The 23,250-nt window shown below is 38.5% G+C and overlaps 1 protein-coding gene and 1 pseudogene across 4 annotated transcripts in view; both read left to right on the top strand.

Moving 5' to 3' along the window:
• The window catches only part of FGF14 (fibroblast growth factor 14), a 703,287-nt gene that overhangs the window by 629,303 nt on the left and 50,734 nt on the right, over window positions 1-23,250 (top strand). The window lies entirely within an intron of this gene.
• LOC105505875 lies at window positions 12,030-12,852 on the top strand (annotated as a pseudogene). Its single transcript, XR_001000832.1, has one exon. The product of XR_001000832.1 is annotated as a 40S ribosomal protein S6 pseudogene (transcript).

Here is a 23,250-nt window from a genome sequence, read left to right as displayed (position 1 = left end):
GTAGAGTTAATTGGTTAAAACAACAAAAATTATGGTATGAAGGGCAAAGAAAATACTTGTGCACAAGATTTGTTTTATGAGGTTGGATTTACAACTAGCAACAATTTTTATTTTTCACAGCCCTCTTGCAATGGCGGTATATGTGGGGCATAAATCAATAACTCTTTTCTATGATATTTTTCCTCCAAGAAAATGGCCTTGATTCTAGTGCATCTTGTGAAATGAGATTTCACTGTGTTGTTCAGAGTTTTCATTTTTGCTGGAGGCTTGCATGACCCACATCCTCAAGATAGGCAGTGATGAGTTGTGACATGTATCCTGTGCATCAATTGTCAACCTGAGTGACACTAAAATGAAGAGCTGTCATTTTCTACCAGAAACCTCTTAGCTCTATTTCCTGTTGTTTCAGCAATCCAAAGCAATGGTGGTGTTTGGGTGTGGACCAGGGCTGTTTACCTCAAACCTAAGGATTTCGTCTGACAATAGGAAAATAGCTACAGTTCATTGTAATTGTTAATCTTTGTACCACTCTTGCCAATTTTGTTTTTCTTTCTTTACTTATTCTACTTGCATTTTCCTTAAACTCTACACTGTTAAGAAGGTAGTCTCTTGTTTGGATATTATTTCCTATTAACAATTATAGATCTTTTTACTGTAATCATTTAGATTTACATATATTTTCTCACTTGTCACAAACGCCAAATAAGGCAGTAACATTTTCTATTTATATTCATTGGGTAGTACATTTCATTGCATCATTCTCTAGGGGAAGTTAGTACTGTGTTAATTTTAGGCTCTAGTGCCAATATATAAATACATCCAGTTTGTCATTTGATATCCAGTGAACATTACTTTTCAAGTGGGTTCTCCAAATGAATGAGTTTGACTCAGTCATCTCATTTCCTTAATGCACACAAGTTTTTAGACACATTTTTACACTGTGGGTTTCAGTGAACATTTGTACATTTTACTCAAAGTTTGTCAGAAGAGTTAATATTAACAATAATGGGTGGAAATGGGGTAGGAAGGTCAAAGATCATCTTGAATGATCTTGGCTTTCAGAAATCTGTCAATCTGCTGTGCCTTAGCAGTTGCAGAAGGCCATGACTGACTCTCTCCCTAATAATAATCTCCTTGCTTATAAGGAAGTATTGGAGAAAGGAGTTGAAAGTAATATTAGCAAGAAGCCTTTACTAATGAATAGGCATGCTTGTAAAGTCCCTCACTTGAAACATTTGTCAAATGACTGTCCTTTGTCGACTGCTATATTTTGAGAAATTCCAGAAGAAATAAGGTAAGACTTCAGAACTTACAAAAAAAAATGTAATGTGAAGGTTAGGAGTGGCGAGTTGGTGAGTGTAGAAATGGGAGAATAAAATTGTCAGCTCATTAAGGCTAGAAAATCCAGCATACAATGCTTCACACCCCAAAATGTTCATGCCACCTATATTTCATGCCTGTTACAGCACCTTAGAGTACATTTTCTTTTTTTTTTTTTTTTTGAGACGGAGTCTAGCTCCGTCGCCCAGGCTGGAGTGCAGTGGCGCGATCTCGGCTCACTGTAAGCTCCGCCTCCTGGGTTTACGCCATTCTCCTGCCTCAGCCTCCCGAGAAGCTGGGACTACAGGCGCCCGCCATCTCGCCCGGCTAGTTTTTTGTTTTTTGTATTTTTTAGTAGAGACGGGGTTTCACCGTGTAGATCAGGATGGTGTTGATCTCCTGACCTCGTGATCCACCCGTCTCGGCCTCCCAAAGTGCTGGGATTACAGGCTTGAGCCACCGCGCCCGGCCTAAAGTACATTTTCGTTGGAGCCTCACAACAACCTTTTGAAATAGGAAGTGCCATTCGCAGACTATACTCAGAGGGGACACACATTTCAGAGATTTTGTGTTTATTCAAGGTCACCCAGCTGTAAAGGGGAAAGGACAGAAATAGAGCATGGGACTTCCTTGCCCACCAAGTGTTTCTTTATAGCCACTCACAAAAAGAGCTAATGCTTGTGTGTTAGCAAATATGTTTCATCAACATTTTGCAAATTCTTTACTTCATCTGACTTACTGATAGAACAAAAGAAAACACAGCATGCACTTTCAAATGCAAGCACCTATATCTTTGGCACAAATATCGATACAAGATCCACATTATAGTTGGTACACATAAAAACAAATATAACGAATTGCAATGTTCTACAGATTTATGGCTAATTACTCTTCTCTAGTTCTTCATCTATGTTTATCATAATGTGATCCAAGATCAAGTTGCATCAAAATCACCAGGATCCTTACATAAAATGCTCATTCTCCAACATAAGTCCAGAACTATTTAACCAACATCTTTATGGTAGACTCAGGAGTAAGGCTTTAAAAATTTTCCAGAAAGGGACAGTGAGGCATGCTGAAGTATGAGGAATTCACCTAGCTTTATGGAATTTGGTGTTTAACGTCTAGGTGGTGTATTTATTTTAATAATGTACACTTAATTATGGAACACACATAGATAGTTAAAAGCAAAGGAATAGTACCCAGTGGGTAGTTTTTTAACCTTTGCACCTTTTCTCCTTACCATCACACAGTATACCCATAACAAACCTGCACATGTAACCACTGAATCTAAACAAAAAAAAAGAAAAGAAAAGAAAATGAATAAAGCCAGCTAGTAAATCTACCCCAATTCTAGTTCTCTTCACTCAAATATAGTTGACTATGCTCTAGACATTATTAGGAATAGCTTAGTTCCTACGTGTTTATGGCAGTTACTCTTATTAGATATAATTAGATACACGAGGGAATGCCTTGACTACAAATCAAAAAAAAAAAAAAGAAAAGTAGAGTGGATAAAAGAGAGTGAAAAGAAGTTACTATTTTTTAAAAGATAAAGCTTGGTAAAAGTGATATTTGGGGGAAATTAATGGAAAATGAAAAAAAGAAAAAACAAAATACTAGAATTAGAACCTCACCTAGGGAACAAACTGAAATGATTATAAGATTTGAAGGTAGAGATAGGGCCTGGAGGTAGAATCTGAGGTCTTAATATCAGAAAGGCATTTAACATCTGGTTGAAGACCAAAAGCAAAGAGAAGAAGCCTCTTTCAGTATATATTATTTGCAATAAAGAAAAAAATAAGAATAATGTAAGGGCATTATTATTAATAATAATATAAATAATAATAATGTAAAGGCATTTAAATATTAAGAGGAGATTCTGAAAATTGTCTGACAGGCATAACAGAAGCTTTTTAATAAAAGGTCCTTATTAATATATGTAAATGTTATTGGAATTTTTAATTTAATACACTTTTTTATCTTAGAAAACTAATTCTATCAAAAGTTTCATATATTCATTTTAAAATTCGTCTTCTCACCCTAGTTTACCTTGGGATCTTAAGTCCTAAGATCCTTTGAATTTTACTGAAACTTTTTCAAGTTGGAGAACACACGAAACTCCGGTGCACGACAGCTTGCGCTTTACATTTTGAAGTGATCCAAATGATTAGAGAAGAGTTTAGAAACTTGCATGAATGAACTTTATGATGGTCAGAGAATCTGTGAAATATGTTTCAAAAAGAGGATCTGATTTAGCAGAGAGTAAGGGGCATGATTTTCCAGGTGAGTCACAAATTCTGTTTTGGGCTGGGAAATGAAGACCAAATCTCACAGGACTAACCTGGAGATCAGAAACTGGGGCACGAAGGTACCTATGAATCTCCGAATGGCTGATAACATTAGGTACTTGCTGGCCTGTTGAGGAAGAAAGAACCCCTAATGGTTCCAGAATCACAAGCCTGGAGACACAAAAGAGAATGTGAGTGGTGGGAAGCATGAAAATAGGGAAAATGATGTCTTAAGAAAGAGAGCTCCATTTCAGACATTAATTCTAGATACTGAAAAATTTGAAGGGAGAAATTCTTATGCATGTTCAAATGCACCACAGTGAAAGAGAAGTAGAAAGCTCTAAAATCAAAGACATTTGTGAGTCATGGTGGTTAATAAATCCCTGAAGGAAGATTTGGAAAAGCAAATCATGGGTCCTTCTGTTGAAGGAAAGAAGAGAATCTTGTAATAAATGTACAGAGTAAGTGTGTGTGTATGTGTGTGTGTGTGTATATATATATATGTGCTTATGGTCTTCAACCATATATATATATATACACACACACACACATACACACACATATATATATACATATATATATATTCCAAAAAGGCACAAATAACAATAAAGGATTAGGATTTCCCTTAAATCAAGAAGTATACTAGGAAAAAAGGGCAAAGAAATATCCAAAATCCTAACAAGCAGGGCTGTTGATGCTTCCAGAACTGAAAAGCAAATTCTTCTGGTTAATATCACAAACACAAACTAGAGAATTGCACAGAAAATACACTTTGAGAAATCCAATTAAATGCCTGTCTCTCCTCCCCCTTTTATCTAGTTTTGAACTTGATTACATTCAAAGTAAGCAAGGAAGGCAAGCATGTAATGTCCAAGTCACATTAAAGGAATCGAATTTGTCTCTCTTACAACGACATGCTTTGGGTTCATAATAAATTAATTAATCCAGCATTCTATTTCAAAACTGCCTCTTTGTATTATACTAGCAGATATTTCAGGGTTTTCCTCAGTGCTTACACACGTGTGTAAGTTTTCTGTAAGGATGATGCTGATTACAGTCCCCAGAATTAATTTTCCTATGCACAGTCCTCATTATCATTTATTTGCTCTAATCTGACAGAGACAGCCTGGACAGGGAAGTCAGAAAGCAGACATTTCAACAACCTCAAAGTTACTGGGTCACCCAGCCCTGGAGTACCTGCACTCCATATCATGCTAGCAGAACTGCCGTATGATTTCAGAAAAAAAAAAAAAGTGCGGGGGAATGGGGGGGCAGTGGCTCATGCCTGTCATCCCAGCACTTTGGGAGGCCGAGGCAGGTGGATCACCTGAGGTCAGGACTTTGAGACCAGCCTGGCCAACATGGTGAAACCCCGTCTCTACTAAATATACAAAAATTAGCCGGGTGTAGTGATGCACGCCTGGAATCCCAGCTACTCAGGAGGCTGAGGCACGAGAATCACTTGAACCTGGGAGGCAGAGGTTGCAGTGAGGTGAAATCGTGCCACTGCACCCTAGCCTGGGCAACAAGAGCTAAACTCTGTCTCATAATAAATACATAAATTAAAAGGTAATAGAGAACAGCCTGGCATTTCTGTGTAGTTTAAGCTTTTCAGTGGACAGAGATGAGTAACAAGGTGAAAAGAAACACCAAACCCAAGCACAGTCCCCCACATTGCTAGGGTGGGCAACAGCAGAAGAGACTGAAAATATGCTTACATACCACTATGGATGGGTGGGACTTGGAGGCACTGGGGAGGAGGACAGAAAAGAAGACAGGATGCCTGCTACCTAGAAAGAAATGCAGCTGACATGCTCTGAGGAGAGGCAGTCAGTCATCAGAGAGCGCAGTGAGTTTCTCCTGAGAACCATGTAGGGTTATGCATTGAGGAAACTGAGCTGCCTACAGACACAATCCTTTTTTTCCAGGGGTTTATAACTCAGTGGAAAAACAGATGAGTAAAGTTACAATTAAAATACAGTATAAGGAACACTGTAATAAAGGTAAGTGGAGAGAGTTATGAGATCCATAGGAATGGAAACTAACTGGTTTTAAAGGATAAAACAGCGGGTCATCCATTCATTCATATGACAATAATCTTAAAAATGGACAGTGACAGCTATTCAATATGCTAGATGGTACTTTACAGCTTTCAACACACATTCATATAGAGCTTAACTTTATTAAAACAGTATTTGAAATCAGGGAAAGTATTATTGGCTTAGTTTTATGATATCCTCTTGGACAGTGTGTTGAAGGATACATTATTAATTTGTAACATGGACGATGTCACATTTTCTGAATTATAGTCCAGTGTTTTTCTTTCACATGACCTATTATGTGTTTTGAATGAGCACCTGGAAATCAGGAGCAGAATTAGCCTTGGATTCTGCGTTTTAGATAATACATAGCAGAGTGGAATTGGGAAGACAAGACAGATTGTATATTAGAAGGTGGGAGAGGATTAAATTGCGACATGACGTGAGTCATCAGTGTTGACCTCCCTGGCTTGTGTGTTCAGAAAATCCAGTGTGGAGACAGTTGGTTCTTTTTAAGTTTCTTAAGAGGCGCAACACCATCCAACTTCTGACAGCCTATATAAATTCGGTGTGGTTTAACTGTCAGCAACCAATAAGAGAAAACACAATAATCAGATGAACTGGAAAAAGAAAAGCATTATGGATTCAATTCTGTCTCCTTCCCCTCAAATTGTTGAGGGCATGTTGCCTTTGAAGATGAGGCTTTTAACGAGTTAATGAAATCAAAATGAGGTAATTAGGGTGAGCCCTAATCCAATTTGATTGGTGTCCTTACACAAAGAGGAAATTAGGACACAGACATGTACAGAGGGAAGACCTGTGAGGATACGGGGGAGGATGGCCAACAAGAAGAGAAGGCTCAGGAGGGAACAGCCCTGCCAACACTTAGACTTGCGTAGACCTTAGACTTTCTTAGAGTGTGAGGAAATACATTTCTGTTGTTTAACTCCCCATCCCCCAGCCCTCCAACCATGGTATTTTGTTATGGCAGCCCTAGAAAGCCAATACAAAAAGTATTTTCTCTTCATCATCAAGAATCATCAGAAATCTCTATGCAAATAATTAAGTCTTTGCCTATGTAAAAGTTCCTGTTCTCATAGAGAAATGGGAGAAAACAAAACAGAATAGGTAGTTCATGATGACAGACAGACTTAGTGAAGATGAGTTCTTTTAGAATTCTGTGAGATGAGGTAGAAGGTGTAGTCTAATCTGTGAGCTGGTGCCTTATTGCCAGCACATCAGACCAGCAATGGGCACTTTGGAGGTGGTTGTGAGCAGCCAGCTCTGTTGGTTGGTTTTAGAGAAAGGGTGACATCCAGTGGCTGGTTCTATCAGCCAGGCTTCTGGACACTGACTCAGGGTACATGCCAGATGGCAGAGAAGGGTCTTCAGGAGCATGGATGAATCTTATGTCCAGTTCAGTTCCTGGCAGGTAACAGTGAAACCTGGGCAAAATGCAGTGATCACTCTATGTCCTAAAACATAGGGAGTAGGGTCCACAGTGTTATTATTAAAACATTAAGAATACCCTGAGAGCAAAGAGAAGCACTATAAATTAACTTAATCTTCAGTACTCCTTACACTTAATTCTCTCTATCCCATCGAAAAGACTCAAAAATGATTTATGAAAGGAGGGAAAAAAAACCTCTGAACACATATGATACTATCGAGCCAGCTACCTTGATAATAGAATACGGTTATGATATATAATGTATCTTACTTTAAAGATAGATAGATATTGATAATAGATGATAGATAAATAGATGGGTGATAGATAGACATAGATAATGTATCTTAGTTTAAACTCAAAGTTTCATTTGTAGTACCCAGTTACTCATATCAAGAATGGCTTAAAATGACAGAGCTGCAAAACCTATATACATCAAGTTGCCCAGCACTTAGATAATATTGTTTTACTCTATAACTTCTAATTGCTTTTGCTTTTTTTTTTTGTTTTGGGTTTTTTGTTTGTTGTTTTTGTTTTTGTTTTTGTTTTTAGCTTTGGGAGAAGCTAGGCTTTGAAACTGTGGAAATTTAAATGGAGTCTGTCACGATCAGCTGGGGTTGCTAACCCTCACAGTAAATATTCTTTACAAAGCAGAGAGAAGGCATGATCCCTGCCTTTGAATAATTTACGTATCTGTATACAATTTTAAAAATATTAAAACTAAAGATATACCAATGTCACATCCACGTATGCACTGTATGTACATTTGGAAGATGTGTGCTTTTAATGTGACGGATGTAATGACTGCACTTCTCATTCTACTCAAGTAGAGTATCCAGGAGACAATGTGAGACACTGAACACGTTTTAGCAGATCTAGGGTTAGTTGCTTCCTCTTCACGTGGCACAGTATAAATAAAGCTAGAAGTGATCCTGAGAACTATGCATGAACTAGATGTCTGGGACCCTTTTCATGACCTCACTAGCCTACTCTTAAAGCCTCCTTAGCATCTGATACTTCCCCCTCCCTGCACTTGACCCCATAGGTTGTGTGTATGATGATGTGAGTGTTGCACCAAAGCAAAGATCAAGTCTAATTCATTCAATACTGTGTGCCTATCGTCTTAAATAGTCCAAGACACATAGCAAGTGTTTAATAAACACACGCTGACCCTGAAAAGCCATGAGTAAAATTGACAAGTGGGACAAGAGAAAGATTAGATAGGAATGGGAAAATAGGTGGGAAATGGGAAGATTATATTCAGTATATGTTACCATTCAAACATTGAAAAGGTTAAATAATCTTCAGAATGACACCTATTAAACTTTACCTAAGACTAAAGTCTATAGGGAAGAAAGGGTAATATTAGAAAGTAAACAAGAAATTTGCTCCCTGGAGCACAAATATGTTAATAGTGTCTCCTGGAATTAAGCAATGTGGCAACCCAATCAGAAATGGCTTCATGAAGGTGGGTCATAAGCGAAGCCTTATGGGATCTGAATAAATTGAGAGAAGGAAAAACTACATTCCCCAAAATGATCAGAATGTAGAAAATTTTCTGGCAGCAAAAATTCATAGGGCATATTTAGAAGACTTCTCTAAACTGGAGGATATTAAAGAATAGTAGAAGTTAAGATCAAAAGGTCTATTGGAGCCACACTGTGGATAACTACTAAAGCTATAATGTTCAAACTTTGAACTGTGAGCAGCGACTTGTTGAAAGAACTTTAAGGAATGCCAATTTCGCACTAATGTACCAGATAAATTATAACAGAGTTATCAGGAAACGAGAGATCAATCAAGAAGCTGCTACAGGACTACAGTATCCAAAACAGCATGGCTTAGGTACAAAAACAGACACATAGACTGATGCAAGAGAATACTGAATTCAGAAATAAGACTGCACACTTACAGCTATCTGATCTTTGACAAACCTAACAACAACAACAAAAAGCAATGGGGAAATGATTCCCTAGTCAATCAGTGGTGCTGGGATAACTGGCTAGCCATATGCAGAAGATTAAAACTGGGTCCCTTTCTTGCATCATATAAAAACATTAACTCAAGATGGATTAAGGACTTAAACGTAAAACGTAAAACTGTAAAAACCAAAGAAGACAACCTAGGCAATACCATTTAGGGCAATGTCAATAAGGCAAAGATTTCATGACAAAGATGCCAAAAGCAGTTGCAACAAAAGCAAAGATTGACAAATAGGATCTAATTAAACTTAAGAGCTTCTGCACAACAAAAGAAACTGTCAACAGAGTAAACGGGCAACCTAAAGAATGGAAGATAATTTTTGCAAACTATACATTCAACAGAGGTCTAATATCTAGCGGCTATAAGAAACTTAAAAAATTTACCAAAAAAAAAAAAAAAACAACTCAATGCCATTAAAAAGTGGGCAAAGGATGTGGACAGATCCCTTTTTTTTGTTTTTCTTTTTTGAGACAGAGTCTCGCTGTGTCACCAGGCTGGAGTGCAGTGGTGCAATCTCTCGGCTTACTGCAATCTCCGCCTCCTGGGTTCAAGCGATTCTCCTGCCTCAGCCTCCTGAGTAGCTGGGATTATGGGCATGTGCCACCACACCCAGCTAATTTTTGTATTTTTAGTAGGAATGGGGTTTCACCATGTTGTCCAGAATGGTCTCCATCTCCTGACCTTGTGATCTGCCCACCTCAGCCTCCCAAAGTGCTGGGATTACAGGTGTGAGCCACTGCGCCCGGCCAACACTTTTAAAAAGAAGGCATACATGCACCAACAATCATATGAAAAAAGGCTCAACATCACCGATCATTAGAGAAATGCAAATCAAAACCACAATGAGATACCATCTAACACCAGTCAGAATGGCTGTTACTAAAAAGTCAAAAAATAACAGATGCTGGCGAGGTTGTGGAGAAAAAGAAATGCTTATACACTGTTGGTGGGAGTGTAAATTAGTTCAACCATTGTGGAAGACAGAGTGACAATTCCTCAAAGACCTAAAGACAGAAATGCCATTTGAGTCAGCAATCCCATTACCACAGGAATTACAAATTGTTTTATTATAAAGACACATGCAGGTGTATGTTCATTGCAGCACTATTCACACTAGCAAAGACATGGAATCAACCTAAATGCCCATCTATGATAGACTGGTTAAAGAAATGTGGCACATATACACCATAGAATACCATGCAGCCATGAAAAAGAATGAGATCATGTCCTTTGCAGAAACATGGGTGGAGCTGGAGACCATTATCCTTAGCAAACTAACACAGGAACAGAAAACCAAATACCACATGTTGTCACTTATAAGTAGTAGCCAAATGATGAGAACTCATGGACATACAGAGGGGAACAGCAGACACTGAGGCCTTTGGGAGGGTGAAGGGTAGGAGGAGGGAGAGGATCAGGAAAAATAATTAATGGGTACTAGGTTTAATTAATACCTGGTGATGAAATAATCTGTGCAACAACCCCCCGTGACACAGGTTACCTGTGTAACAAACCTGCACATGTACCTGTGAACTCAAAATAAAAGTAAAAATAAAATAAAAAACAACAAAAAAGCAGCTATTATAGCAATCGAGGTATGAGTGCATATGGATTTGAAATATGATATTGGCAGTGAAAATAGTAAATTTGATATAAGTACAATATATAGACATAATTTAAGGAAGAATTAATAGGATATAACAATTATTTGGCTAAGGAATTAAATATGGCTAATGCTTAGTGCCTGGGAAAGAAAATTTAGGACAAGGAGCCAGTTGGGGACACAGAGTAATACTGACTTTGAGGACATAACAAAAAGAACTCAAAGTGAGAATGTTCACTAGACATTAGGAGACAGGACTGGAATTCAAACTGAAGGTCAGTCATAGAAATGCAAAATTAAGGTTATGAAGTCATCAAAAAGAATGAGCTCTCCGTAGACTGGAAAGAACATGTACTGAATTTTAAGGGATACCTTTATTCAAGGGAAGTTGGGAAGAAGGAGAGCCAGAGAAAAATGAAAGCATAGTAGGCTTTATTGATTCAATAGCTGGTTTGGTTCTTTGCTTATATAAACATTCATTTAATTATTTATCTTATCCCAGCTGCTGAATCAATTACCTTGTAATAATAACCACTTAACTAAAAATCAACAAAGTCTGTAAACTCTCTAAGCTTCTTTAAAAACTATTTTACATCTGTGTTATGTGGAGACAAAATTATCAAATTTGGAATCTAAAACCCAGGGCTTAAATGCTGGCAGTCACTTCCTAAGTGTATATCTTTAGATTGGACAAGTTTAGATTGGACAATTTAAATTCTAAAACCAGAGGCTTCAGCTCTAAAACGAGAATAAAAGATACTCCATCTTTTTTAATAATTAAATGAGATAATACAGTTAAAGGAACTACGTCAGGCCTCTGCCATGTACCATGCTAGTCCCTGACTCTTTCCTGCTTTTTTAGAAAATCAACAATTGAAAGTCTGCTATTCGATATGCATATGACACTAGTGTATTTATTTAGTCTTTGAGTTTCTATCATGGTCAGGCCTTGCTCTGATGCTGAGAATACAGTAGAAAAAAAGACAACATCCAGTCTTCCTGAGCCCAGAGACTAGTGGAAGAAAGACTAGTGGAAGAAACAGTGAACTGAAAATACACAGAAATTCAGGCAGTGATAAACTCTTTGAAGTAAAATAGAGCAGAATAAGAGAATGGCAAGATCAGTTTGAGAAGGCTCTATTTCAGATATAACACTCAAGGGACACACTGCTGAAATGAGAGAGAGAGAGAGAGGGAGACAGACAAAGACAGAGAGCAGTGTGGAGCATGCCATGGAAAGATGCTTGGGGAGGGAAAGCATGCGGAGTGGACAGCGGGTGTAAGAACCATGAGGTGGCCATCAGTAGCAAATGCAAGGATCATTAAGAAGATGGACATGTCCTCTTTTCCGTGGCGCCTCGGAGGCGTTCAGCTGCTTCAAGATGAAGCTGAACATCTCCTTCCCAGCCACTGGCTGCCAGAAACTCATTGAAGTGGATGATGAACGCAAACTTCGTACTTTTTATGAGAAGCGTATGGCCACAGAAGTTGCTGCTGACTCTCTGGGTGAAGAATGGAAGGGTTATGTGGTCCGAATCAGTGGTGGGAATGGCAAACAAGGTTTCCGCATGACGCAGGGTGTCTTGACCCATGGCCGTGTCCGCCTGCTGCTGAGTAAGGGGCATTCCTGTTACAGACCAAGGAGAACGGGAGAAAGAAAGAGAAAATCAGTTCGTGGTTGCATTGTGGATGCCAATCTGAGCGTTCTCAACTTGGTTATTGTAAAAAAAGGAGAGAAGGATATTCCTGGACTGACTGATACTACAGTGCCTCGCCGCCTGGGCCCCAAAAGAGCTAGCAGAATCAGCAAACTTTTCAATCTCTCTAAAGAAGATGACGTCCGCCAGTATGTTGTGAGAAAGCCCTTAAACAAAGAAGGTAAGAAACCTAGGACCAAAGCACCCAAGATTCAGCGTCTTGTTACTCCACGTGTCTTGCAGCACAAACGGCGGCGTATTGCTCTGAAGAAGCAGCGTACTAAGAAAAACAAGGAAGAGGCTGCAGAATATGCTAAACTTTTGGCCAAAAGAATGAAGGAGGCTAAGGAGAAGCGCCAGGAACAAATTGCGAAGAGACGCAGACTTTCCTCTCTGCGAGCTTCTACTTCTAAGTCTGAATCCAGTCAGAAATAACTTTTTGAGTAACAAATAAATAAGATCAGACTCGGAAAAAAAAAAAAAAAAAAAAAAGAAGATGGACATGTGTGGCTGATGTGGCACACACACGAAATAGAGGCAGAGTTGTCGGCAGTGAGAAGGCCATGCAGGTGCACGGACTGTGGGGAGACACTGGAGCTCTTAGAGCAAGGAGCCGTCTGCTTCAGAGGAACGTGAGAGTTCCTAAATTCAAACCAACCCCTGCATTGTGCTTCTCCGTGCCCCTGATTTCCCCTTCCCCATAGCCTGTGTGTTAATGCTGTGCGATGAGTTCTGTTCTGGGTGAAATGCACAAAGTTCCTTCAAAGTTTGAAGGGAGTGGGAAAAAATTAGTGTTAAAGGTTTAATAAGGGTTTCTTAAAGAAAAAGAATAAAGACATGTCAAGTGCACCACCCCTTTCCCCACCTGACTTCAAACAAAGAGAAAATCCCACTGTAAGTCATTATACAACAGTGTCATTTAGACAAAGACACTGACCATGACATGTCAATGGCAGAGATTTGGGCTTCATGTGGAAGAATAAAAGTAGCAAAGACTGTAAGTTGTAGATTGGCATCTTTAGATTGGCATTGGCATAGTGACTTCATTTTTTAAATGCTGCCAGAATTTCTTAGAAAAAAAAATTAGAGCATATGGTGATTCACAAGTGCCTGCTGGAAAATTATAAAATCAGCAGCAGTATTTCTGGCTGCTGAGATCCTGTGAACAACAACTACCTTCAAAAGATAGAGGGTAGCAAAGGAACCAAGGGTGCCTTTCTAACTCCACACGGTGTGTAGTATTTTACAACTTGTTTCCCTTTAGCTAGTACTGCCAGTTCTATCACTCTAACAAGTGAGGCACCTTATTAATAATTATTTATTTTAGTCATATCTCAACTTCAAGTAGTAAGTATTGTGCCACCACCAGTCTATCCTTTCCAGATACCCAAACTGATGCTCAGAGTTGTTAAGTGAATTGCCGAGTGCCACTCAGTTAAGAAGTAGCTGAATCAAAATCTGAATGAGGGACCATCGGGTTTCAGAGTCTATGCCCTTGATACTTTACCACAGAACCACAGAGAAGGGAGGTTTTTCAGGGCATGATACTTATTGAAAATGAAAAGATACAACTTTAAATTTGTCCAAGAAAAAATGACTAGAGAAACACGTAGCCCATGCAGTTTCTCTCAGAGATTCTACATGACATTATTGTTTGCTAGAAAGTAGGGTGCTAGTTGTTCCTTTTGTAAATGTAACAGTCAAATCATGTTACCATTAGGACACATTAAAAATGTCAAATTACCGTTGGACCTTATGTGAACATATTAAGATAATAATGATAGTCTTCAGTGCAATATTCAGATCAATAGTTTAAACCCAAAATATTTATACCTTCAGATTAGATGTAGGCAAATTAATTGATTCATGTGTCTTTTATGTGTTGTTTACATTTTGAGAAATATTTCAAAATGGAATTCATATAAATTTAAGCACATAATAGTTTTATGTAAAAATATTTTTAAATTACATTTTCCCCATAATTGTTATTTCTTGGAAATGTGCCTTAGTCACTGAAATATTCACACATTAACACAATGAAAGAAGTGAACCTTACTAGGCTTTGACTATCAGATTTGCTGTTGGTTTTTGACTATTGTGAAACTATGTTCTGATTTGTAAATTAGGAAGAAACCTGTATTGTTGTTAATATGGACACATGACATATTTGTCTGCCTGACTTTTGATCCCAGCTACACCCTCTGGCCTTTTCAAATGATTCTTTAATATCACATAAAGATAAAGGGAGGTGAGATAGCTAAAGGAGGTGATTCCGGATTAGGAGGCAAGGGAGGCCAGATAACATGGTGCTGTGACATCTTCTGTGACTTTTCAGTCACTTATTTTATTAAGGGATATATCTCACTAGAAGTGAGGTAGAATATAACAAATCCATGTTTGCTGGGCATATTTTATGACAACAGAGAAATACACAGACTGGTCTTACCTGGCAGGGGAGATGGCATGATCATGAAAATGGTTTTTCCCAGGGTGAGCTTCCCCATTGCATTCTGATGTGCTGATTTCCCTGCTTTCCCCAAATGTGGGAAACTCACTGGGCTGCATCATTGGTGGTAGTGGGGGCTGTGTCATGCTCTCCCCTTGATGTCAGGGGTTTTTTCCCTAAAAACAAACAAAAACAACTGGTCTCAGACATTTTGAACAAAACAAGTAGAAGCTGTTTTCTCTAAGAAATTACCAGCAGTGTCTACCTATAGATACATACATATTCACACATGCTCATAAAAACACACAACCATAGCAAAACCCATGTTATAATCTATAAACACTTTTTAGAGAAGAGGAGAGATTGTGTGGGCCAAAAGAGCCAGGTGGGGCAGAACCTAAGAGGACCTTGAGAATGACTAACATTTGACGGCGGGAACAGGAGAGGAGGAGAAGGACATTACAGTCAGTGACCATAACATAGGTGAAAGCAAAACAGGTGCCAAGGAGAACACTGTACAGACCATTCAGCAAGGAGCCCTTCCTGACTGCCAGGAAGAGGCTGCCTGCAAGAATGGCGTGGAAGACCATCAGCTGCAAGCTGAGGCAAGGCGATGGAGATTTAGGTTTGCTTCAGTAGGTGAGCTACTTACACAAGGAGAAGCATGATGGAAGTGGTGCTGTAACATTCACATGGTGTGGGTTGTACTGGCAGGAGATGGACGATAGGCTGGCTTAGTGATGGTAACGGGCATCTTTAGATGAGAAGAATGTGCATGAGATTTCAAAACAAGGATCAACAGAACTGAACTGTATTGAGCACTAAGCTAGTACAGGCAGATCGTTCCAATTGGGTAGAATAACATTACAACCATTTCTTAAGTAAATAATTTGGCAGCCCGGACTTTCTTTTGCCTCATTGACTGAAGCAAGCATCCCAGACATTTGATTTACCAGGCACTCTCACGAAGTACCTCAAGGATGTGCTTCCCTGCATATGTTTTATCACACTTTCATTACAGTGTGCTTATAGATTCTTCCCCCCTGGGTTTTATTTTATTCTATTTTGAGATGGAGTCTTGCTCTTGTCACCCAGGCTGGAGTGCAATGGCACAATTTTGGCTCACTGCCACCTCCACCTCCTTGATTCAAGCGATTCTCCTACCCCAGCTTCCCAAGTAGCTGGATTTACAGGTGCCTGCCACCATGTCTAGCTAATTTTTTGCATTTTTAGTAGAGACAGGGTTTCACCATGTTGGTCAGGCTGGTCTCAAACTCCTGACCTCAGGTGATCCTCCCGCCTCGGCCTCCCAAAGTGCTGGGATTACAGGCGTGAGCCACCACACCCAGCCAGATTCTTCCCCTCTGGGGTTTTAAAGGCTATTTGGGGTTTAAAGGAAGTTTAAAATCTCCCTCTAACCTTGAGATTAAATTAATGTTATTTTAGATTCAAAACTTTCTCCTGCACATAGCAGATAATTAATGTAATTGAAAGAGATTTGATTCCCAGATGTTTATGCATTTGTGATCCCAAAGGCTTCCCTCGGGGAGCCATTCTCATTTGCAGTTAGAAACAAAATGGAAGGACAGCCTCAAAGCAGGCAAACAGTGTCAGTTAAATTCAGATGTCAAACCTGGGTTTTGGTGACAGCCCTGGAGTGTAACATAGTTATGCTAGTTCTCACATCAGCTTCGGAATTTTGCCAATTATGACATTCCCAAGACTGCCCAACAAAGGCTGGCATCTTAATAAAAGACCATTCTTAATTGCTCTTCGTCTGTTACTCCCTAGTGGCAGAATACAACCTTTTTATAACAAAAGAAGTTTGCACTGACTCCGATCGAGAGAAATCTAAGTAGAACAGGGGCTACAAAACAATGGTACTCAGGGCCAAGAATTTAGAAGTTAGATGAAAAGTTAAGACAAATACTAAATACCTGCCAAAGGCCCCACCTGCTAATACCATCCCCCTAGCGATGACTGTTTCAACGTATGCATTTTGGGGGAATAAAACATACAGATGATAGCACTATACAAAGCCTGAAAAGTTATACCACTTCTGCTTTTGAAATATCTGTAATTAGAAGCCAAATAACAAAGGTCTTTGGGAGGTGATTAGGTCATGAGGATGACACCTTCATGAATGGGATTAACAACTTCATTTTTAAAAAGGCCTGAGAGACAGCCCTTGCCCTTTCCACCCTGTGAAGACACAACAAGAAGGCATTGACAATGAAATGGAAACCTTCACCAAAAACTGAATTTGCCAGTGCCTTGAACTTGAACTTCCCAGTCTCCGGAACTGTGAGAAATAAATTTCTGTTGTTTAGAAGCCACCCAGTTCAAGGTATTTTTAGTGTACAAAGACTACTGAATGTACTAAGACAGTATTGCATAGAAATTACCAGGAGACACAGAAGAGTAGCTATAGAACATGCTTCATGCAACCGGATCTCAGCACTGGGATGTGCTTTGGAAGAAGCATGGGTTTTGTTCTGTGGCTGGGATTTTCTTATGCTCTTCTTGCCTTTCAATGACTCCAGCTGGAGCTGTGGCCTTGTCCGCTTTGAAGGAGACAGCTTCGAAGGCTGCCTTTTGCCAGCTGAGATCTAACACTGATTTGTGTAAATTGAGAGGGGATTTAGTCTATTGTCCCAGAACTGAGGATGGAGTCCCTGAATGGCAAGCTTCAGATGAAAATACAGTCCGATGATTATCCATGTGCGCCCTGTGCGCTGCCTTGAGAAATGCATCCTAATGATGATGGCTTCAAGTTACGGTGGTCATCACAGCACCAGGCAATTTTCATTTTGGCGTTTCACAGAACATCTACCTTTCCAGAGGCCAGTTCTAAATTTTAATAGCTTCACGTTCTGGCTGATTAGCTGACAAATGCAGTTAAATAACAAGCTTTCACTCAGAGAGAGATGATGCAGAAAGAAAGCTGCCCTCTGATATCCCCACTGATAATAATGTGAAGTGTGGAAGGCCTCAGATGTCTTTTCTGGATACCTGTGTATAATTTTCGTCTATATTAATGGAACTCATAAATGCACCACGTGAATAAGAAAATGAATCTGTAGAAGGTAGTCCCTGTTGACTAGGCTGGTTTGGAATTTCAGAAAGTTGCATAACACTTTCATGAATTTTTCTTTATCTTGGAAAAACATTGCCGTGTGATAGATTTTAGAATGACTTTCAGAAACACGGGGTTTCTCACTGAGAAGTTTGTGAACGTGGCCTGAACATTCTAGCTCACGTGTGTAATTGACAGCAATGAATTATTTTAAAAAGTAAGGACGGGTCCACCTTGGCTCAGTAACTATTAATATCAAATGAAAGCACACCCTGGCATTGGGGGAAAACACAGCCTCCTCACTCTTCCAATTTCATTTCACATTACCTGCCGACTTCCAGGAAATCCTTTAGGCATAATTGCACTTACTCCCCTAGGATCCTTACCCTCCTTTAAGACATCCACGCTGCTATACTAACCTGCACAGGGACAGGGAAGTAACTCTTCATGCATCTCTTTTCTTTCCTAAGATATGTTGCATAAATGTAAGGGAAAACTACTTGGCAACTCTAACACACACACACGCACCCCAGAATTTCTCAGCTCTTCACAAGAGTGTGTTTTCTCCTTATGGAAAAGTTGATGTGGTTCCATTTATAAAAATAGCAGCTATTTAAATGGGAAAAGCTTTTTCTCATATCATCTGTGGGCCAAATGTTTTTCTAAAAACATACATTCTCTTTTTCTAGCAGAGAAGACAGATTCTAAATGGATTCAAGGTTCATCAAATCGCTAAGTTTTCTGTGGGTTAATGCATTTGACAATCAAGTTCACACAAGTGCCAAAATGAAAAGAAGCAAATTAAGAACTGTTCTGTCTAATTTCTTTATGCGTTGTGTGTGTTCTTCACGTGTATGCATTATATTTATAAACGGATGTGATTAATATATAAACTGTGTGTTAATCTGCAGTTATTTTTATTTCCTACATAGAATTTTATGCCGTGATTTTTAGGAAGTTGGGACAAATAGTATAAATCATTTCTTAAACTCTGTTTTCTCTACTTCAGGGAAGCAAAAGGAGAAGTTCATATCTCTTCTTTCCAATCCTTTTTTTTTTTTTTTGAGATGGGTTTCATTCATGTTGCCCAGGCTGTAGAGCAACGGGACAATCTCGGCTCACTGGCTAATTTTTGTATTTTTAGTAGAGACAGGGTTTCACCATGTTGGCCAGGCTGGTTTTGAACTCCTGACCTCACGTGATCCTCCCGCCTCAGCCTCCCAAAGCGCTGGGATCATCGTGCCCAGGCCTTTCCAATCCTTTTTAAGCACATGTATTCATCGCCGCCTTCAAAAGTTCCAATTTCTGTAGCTTATATTCAGCTGAATATGACCTTGAATTTCAAAGATTCGCTTTTTATCCAATGCAAGATTCTGTCTATCATGCATATTCACTGCTGTTTAAACATTTCCACTAGTGATGACATCAGACTGTGCAGGGGGATGGGGTGGTGTAGGGGTTGTGGTAGGCAGGGCTTCCAAACCAACAAGACTTCCCTCATTCCTTTGGCCACATTAAATACCTGTAAGAGCTAACTAAAGCATTGAGATTGCTGTGTGATGAATTGGTTCAAGGTTAGTTCATTACCCCGGCCGCCTCTAGCCCCAGGGCTGCTCTAGGCTTTAAGCCTCCCAGTGAAAGACTCTGGATCTCAACTGGTTTCCAAGGATAGAGAGAAAATTACAGGATACGTTCTAAGTATTAATATTACAGATGTTGTCCTTACATTGAGACACATCTGCCTGGACAGTGGTGACCATCTGCTCCTCTGGAACTACATACAAAGATGGGTCCAATCCCTTAAATAAAATAGTTCTTCAGATATTTGGAGACAACTCTATTCTGCGAATCTTAGCTTTTCCGGGCTGAATTGTATCAAATTCTCTAAGTATTATTGCTAGCATTTCTCAGTAGCAGTAGTAATTGCTTATATTTCCACAGCATTTTGGAGTTTCCAAAACACTTTCACAGCTGTAGGTTCTTAATTTTATAAATGAGAAAACTGGCACTCAGAGAGGATAAGTTACATTAGCTTAATAATTGATTTAACAAGTACTAATGGAGTGTCTACTGTATGCCTGGCACAGTGCAAAATCCTAGGATACAGGAGAGAATACATCAAGAATGGTGCCTCCCTTGTAGTTCTTATGATCTAGGAGTGGAGGAATACATTTTTAAAAATTACAGGTGATACCCAGATAATACTCACAACTGGTTAGGACTTTAGCCCAAGTCTTCTGTCTCTAAACCAAATTAACAGGCCATTAACTTCAATACAGCAGACACTGCACTTGGATTCATGAAACCCACTTAAACTAGTCTTTCAGCAACTAGTTGTCCTGGTACAAGCTCTTCTTAAGAGGTACCTTCTTCATTCCATAACTAAATGTGTGAGGAGTCTGTGCATGTGTGGTTAACTTAGAGGAGACCTCTACACTGATTTCTATCACATTGTATTTTGCCATTTTCTATCTCTCTAACTTGCCAACCTTCTTTTGAACTCTTATTTTATCATTTCTCACACATTAGATCTTCCTCTCAGTTTCTGTTCATCTGCAAGTTTTATGAAATTGTGTTCACCTAGATCACTGACAAGAAAAAAAAATGTCCACAAGTGCTTGGTGTGAAAGAAAGCACACATTTGTCATTAGTCACAAATTAGATTTCCTATCAGCTAAGTGACCTTGGGCAGATAGCATGCTCTCCCAGAGCAACTGATTACTCATCTGTGAAATGAAGAAAGCAGGCTGGAGAATTTCTGAGGGATTTCCCTGCATTAAAAGTTTTAAAATTCAATATGTTTTAAAATGCAAGGCTGAGTTTTAAAATTCTTTCCTTCTGAGTGTGGAGAGAAGGAAATGCAGAATATATATACTGATCTTTACTGATAGGCACCACCTCCTGCTTCACTAAAGGAAGGAAATAAATCAGCAAATATTGGCGCAAAATTCATACAACAATGGCACTTAAGCAGAACAGCTACCACACCTTTTCTGAATCAAAAACAATGGCTTCATGAAGTCCCTGATAGTCTCTTTGCTATCTATATATGTTTTATATTTAGAAATCAACAACGAGTAAATTGATTATAAATAACTAAGCCAAATAAATGATTAAAAATAGTTCATAATTTGGAGTCTTCAGTGAGCCCTCTCTTTCTCCTCTGTGTAGGAAAATTATCTTTGATTCTATTCTAGAAGTGGTAGCCTTCAAAGGCTTCTTCCAAACATTTGCCTAATAAAAGAGAATCCATATTTTCTAACCTTAACAGAATGTCAGAATTTATTTTAGTCTTTGAATTTGAATAATTTTGGGGGTCTTCTTTCTTAATATTGCTTCATTGCCACATAATGTATCTGTTTTATTCAGTCTTATTTGGGTTGCAATATGTAATATAATTTATTCCTGTCATTGTTTTAAACTTACCAATTAGAATGAATTCAAATTTAATTACTAGAAAATTTCACCCACATTTAACTAGAGATAAATGAGAAGTAATTATAGAAACCAAAGCTTTTCTAGCCTGAGAGAAAAGAAAATAGAGCATTCAACCCAAAACATAATTAATCATCTCTTCTACATGGAAAGTCTGTCCTGATACTATAGTTTAAAAACAGACTGTCTAAAATGCATGTCTATGTAAAGGCATGTTGCAACTATTCCATTTTTCTATTCAGAGACGATTTGCTATTAATTATATGAAACCCTGTGATGGCTTAATTAGCAGGCAACAATAGATTGGCTTTTAGATTATGCAGTTAGAAAGTTCTGGCACTTTTCAGTTTCTAACTTTAAAGCTAGAATTTATTTTTGTCTTTGAACTTGAGTAATTTGTGGGTTCTTTTTTAATATTGCTTCATTGTCACATAATGTATATGTGACATAACATAACTGTAGCCAAATTTTGTCTGGTCTAGGAAGCCTCCCCAGTGTCCTCCTGAACACAATAATTCATGTCCTATTTCAACAATGCTTTTTCTTTCCTGTGAAAGTGAATGGCTGTTGTATTTGAATATATTACTTATGTATTTTGCTGAAATGTATCAAGGGGAGAGAGAAAATAACATCTGTTTGACGACATTGTTTTAAACATGTTTATGCGCAGGAAAGGTGGTGCAAGTACTTAACTTCAGAGTTTCTCTAAACTCTCATATTTAAGAGAAAAATTTTAATCTCTGTCCTTTAAAGTGTGTATATTTTTATTTCAAAAATCATTAAAGTGTGTTTCAAAAAAAGAATCTAAAACCAAGTATGCAGAATCCCTAGAATTCCACACAACTCAAGTTGAAAATACTTCAGAAGTTTTACCTAAAAATGCTTTCAGCCCATTTCCTGAATTCATAGATCAGAAAATCAGGCTGTAAGTTATATATTATGGGCCAGATAAACATTCAATATTACAACAACCCTGATTGAGTAAGCATCCAGATGTGTATTTGCCTGAAGTCTAGAACTTACTACAGATATAATTTCACTGAAGCTCTCAATGCCATATTTAAAGTTTTCATTTTAGTTGTGTGCATAGACTTACCACTCAGTAAAATTGGTCCACATGAGTGACAATAATCTACTAATGCTTTAATTCTGATTTTTAGCCTAACCATAAAGAGAAGAAATCTTTTATCAGGTCAATACTTGGGTGGGGGGGGCATTTTTCACATTGATGATTAAAGCCTTGTAATATGTTAAATTAACCTTTCATGATGCGTCTCATTAGCCTCAATTTATTTGCCGAAGCTTTTTTCTATTCTCTTTGTGGATGTAGAGCTAGAATGCTACCACACTGCTAATGAAATATGGTGCCAAGTGGAGCTAACCCTGTAGGGACTTGAATCTTTCCGTGGGAAAGAACATGAAGACCCATGCTGATTTGCACCAAAACATCCTTCTGCACTACAGATGTGCTAAGATATTTATGTAATAGGCATCCTCTACAACATCTTAGATTAATTAACTCAACATTGATTATACTGGCTTGAAAATATTCATATACTGTTTTAATTTAATATAGTTTAATATAATTTTAAATCTGTGTGTTTTGTTTGTTTAATATAGTTTTAAATCTGTGTGTTGTGTTACTATTTGTTGTATATTTCCTCAATAAGTTTCTTGATAGTTCTGTCATTCTTTGATTTCAAATAATGTTCCTAGAACACTGCAGTAGATCTTTCAGTACTATTGATTAGGTTGTTTAGAAATGCAGTGTGTTGGCCGGATGCGGTAGCTCAAGCCTGTAATCCCAGCACTTTGGGAGGCCGAGACGGGTGCATCACGAGGTCAGGAGATCGAGACCATCCTGGCTAACACGGTGAAACCCCGTCTCTACTAAAAATACAAAAAATTAGCCA

The sequence above is a fragment of the Colobus angolensis genome, unplaced genomic scaffold (genome assembly GCF_000951035.1).
Source record: "Colobus angolensis palliatus isolate OR3802 unplaced genomic scaffold, Cang.pa_1.0 Scaffold13, whole genome shotgun sequence".
Taxonomy (NCBI): Eukaryota; Metazoa; Chordata; class Mammalia; order Primates; family Cercopithecidae; genus Colobus; species Colobus angolensis.
Note: the sequence above shows the minus strand (reverse complement) of the source record. Positions and strands in the feature narration are given on the sequence as shown.